The sequence below is a fragment of the Nannospalax galili genome, unplaced genomic scaffold (assembly GCF_000622305.1).
Source record: "Nannospalax galili isolate Female #2095 unplaced genomic scaffold, S.galili_v1.0 scaffold378, whole genome shotgun sequence".
Taxonomy (NCBI): domain Eukaryota; kingdom Metazoa; phylum Chordata; class Mammalia; order Rodentia; family Spalacidae; genus Nannospalax; species Nannospalax galili.
The window spans coordinates 419,406-423,052 of record NW_008341875.1 but is presented as its reverse complement, the minus strand read 5'-3'; positions in this window follow the sequence as shown (position 1 = coordinate 423,052).

Genomic DNA, 3,647 nt, shown 5'->3' with positions numbered 1-3,647 from the left:
GAATAGGTCTGGAGAAAAACAGGGCTGCGAAATAGAAAATAGCTAACTAACCATTATTCACAATCACTCCTAATGACCGTTTGGGGACTGTAGAAATTTCTTGTTTGTACATCATAGATTATGTCTTATTTACAGAGCTATAAAAACCGGGAAAAATTGAGTTTTATTAAACTTTCATTTCTGAATACCTGACCCTTTGCAGTGGGCTTGCTGAGTCGAGTCTGTCAGAAAAATAAATGAATGAATAAAACATCTTACAGGGTGTGATTCTCTTGAAAAGATTAGGTATCACTTACTGAAAGTGTGAAGAATTAATATAAGTATAGGTTGAATATCATTTGTTAGGGTCTCTTTCATAACTTTGTCTTTAAATTTCAAAAGCAACTTAGTGGGAGCCTTTAAAGAGCTTGGTGGCCAAAGAAGTAGATAGGTCAGAAGGAGGGTGTGGTTCATCCATTAGCTAAGTCAACTCCCTCTCGAGTGATGCTAGTTACACAGTGACAGAAATCTGAAGCAGGAAGTACAGGAGGCAGGCTTCCTGCTACAGGACGAACTGCATTTTAATCTCTAAATTTTCATCTTCACTCTTTTTTCGGGAAATGTAAACAGTCATTATCCAATAGAAATAAAGTGAATTCACTTCCATATGGAAAAAATAATGTTTATATAGAAGATGAATATAGGGAATGGGAAGTGTAAGCTACCTTTTGGCAATCCCTGAAATTTGGTTCTCTGTATGAAAGATGATGGAATAAAGGAGAAGAATAAAGTAAGCAGAATTATCTTTTAAGTTGCTAAGCAACCAAATATGACATGTCCACTGGCGTGGAGAACAAGACCATTGCTGAGAAGACCTAAGTACAATAGCAGATATTAAAGATTCATATGATTGATTTAATATCAATAGTAGATAAATGCCAGACTGAAATATTTCTTGTGAATAAGGAGCTGTGATATATAAAAAAATGCTGTGAGAGGCAGAGGCAAGTAGATTTCTGTAAGTTCAAGGCCAGCCTGGTCTCCATAGAGAGTTCAAGGACAGCTTGGGCTACAGGGAGACCCTGTCTCAAAAAGACCAAAAAAATGCTATTTCTAAGAATTCTGATACCTAGAAAAATTTACGTTCTTGCAACAAAGTAGTTAAGTATCATTATAGTATTTATCATGTACTCAAAGGTAGCACAGCCCAAAACTACACTTAAAATAACAGCTGTTCATTGCAAAGTCTTGAGTATCAGTAACATCTACATGTTTTCAAGGACAGTTTTTATGTATTTATTATTTATTTATTTATTTAGACAGAATTTCCTTGTAGCACCAGCAGGCCTAGAACTTGCTATGTGGACCAGGTTGTCCTCAATCTCATTTAAAACCACCTGCCTGTGCCCTTCCGCATGCTGGTATTAAAGATATGAGCTACTGTGTCAGTCCTTCAGGAGACTTTTTGATGTATCAATACAGGATATTATAAATAACCTGAATGCATATGTTGCATGACAATTGGTGCATCTATTGACCATCAATTTCTGCCAGTACTTTATTATTGTTACTTTTAAAGTAATGGATTGGGTTACTTAATCTTCTTTATTCAACAAACTACTCCAACCCTTAATTTATAATGCCTTTGAAATTGCACATCACATAGACCAGATTCAAACTTCACTGGTAATCATAGATAGCACTTTGCTGATTACTTAAATCCCATAATATTTTTATGAAGGCGTAGTCATAAAGACATGTATTTAAATGAACCTAATTAGTATAAAGTTTCAGATTCATTAAACTTAATTTATTCAGTTACTCCTTTTGATATGTTATCATTTAAAAAAAATTAACACAAACACTAACTTGAAAAATAAATTTGCCAGTTGATTATACTTAACTTTGGGATATTCTGATACATATTGCTAAAATTAATTTTACTTGATTTGTTTTATTTGTTCTTGCATAGATTGTTACTATACCTAATTTGAAAACTGGAGTAATCTTAAATACTTTGTCACTTCAGTCACTGTTCTGAAATTAGGTTGTTTATCCATAATAAGAACTTATTAGATCACTGTACATATTCATTTAAAATTTTATTATTTATTATTTATTTATTTATTATTTGTTTGTTATTTTTATGTGTATGATTGCTATACCTGAATGTTTGTAAGGGCAACAGTGCTATGCAATGCCATGGAGACCAGAATGGAGTTTTAGATCCCAGGGAACTGGAATTTAGAATTGTTGTTCCCTGCCATGTGGGTGCTGGAAAGCCAACGCTTGTCATCTTCAAGACAAATCTGTGCTCTTAACCCCTAATCATCTTTGCAATTCCACCATACACTTTCTCAAATTGATCCATGAGCTTGTGTATTTCTATTCACCAAAGTTTATTTCCCTTGGGGTGTTTCACTGGGATACTGTTATTATGTATGGTGAGAAGTGACAACAGTTTCCACTGACTAAAATAGATCAATAACCAAAGCCAAGAGTATTCTCAAAAGTTAAATTAAAATCTTCAACCTTGCCCCTCATGGTGTTGCAAGTCTTTAATCCCCTGGCACTCAGGAGGCAGAAGCAGGTGAATTCCAGACCAGCTTTGGGTATAGGGAGACCCTGTCCCAAAAAGACCAAAGCAAAACAAAGCAAACCAGAAAGAAAACAAAAAACAACAAAGGAAAGGCAATTTTAACATCAGTGCCATCAACGATAGGGGAAGGCATGGATGGGGGAGGGGGTTTGGATTTTAGTGGGAAATGTATGGAATTTAAGAAGCTTAATTAAAAACAAAAGCAAGAAACTTGAACTGGCTCTTTTGTCCTTCAGTGTTTCTATTTTAGACTTAAAATTAGAGTTACATTTTAATTTTTTAACACACTTTCCCCTTATTCTTCATTATTATATATGTTTTCAGCATAATGCAAATGAAATTGGGGGGACATGATGTCACTGTGTAACTTTGGCTGGCCAGGAAGTCTCTATGTAGAGCAAGCTGGCCTGCGACTCAGTAGGTTTTTGTTATTCTGTACAGAGGTTTTTATTTTTGCTGTATCAGATACGGGAAATAGGTTTTCTTTTACTCTTGCAAATATGTTTTTTTTTAATATTAGATTTTTATGTTCTGACTGTATATAATTATTAATGATTTTTTAATATTAACTTATATCTTGATTCCCTTTTGATCATTATAGAATTATTAATATTAGTATTGAATTTGTATGATTTGATAGGTATATCTCATTACCAAAGAAATATGGTATTATTCTTATTCTCTAATTTCAAGTTTTCTCATTGGTATTATTTATTTATTTATTTATTTATTATTTATTTATTATTCAGTTTTGAGATGGGGTCTTCCAATGGAACTCTATGTTGACCAGTCTAGCCTTGAACTCATAGGCATCTACTTGCCTCAGCCTCCTTAGTGCTGAAATCAAAGTCGTTTTGACTTTGTATCTTACATTTGCTTTGCTAAAGTCGGTTAACGCATGTCTTTTGTAACATTTTTCATTCCATTTTCCCTCATGTTGTTCAGTCTTATGTATTCCCTACTTCTTTTCATATGCTATTTGTATTTCTGTTTTTTTAAGACACTCGCACGGTAGCCCAGCTGGCCTGGTACTTGGTATACAAGGCTTGCCTTGACCTCACAGAGATCC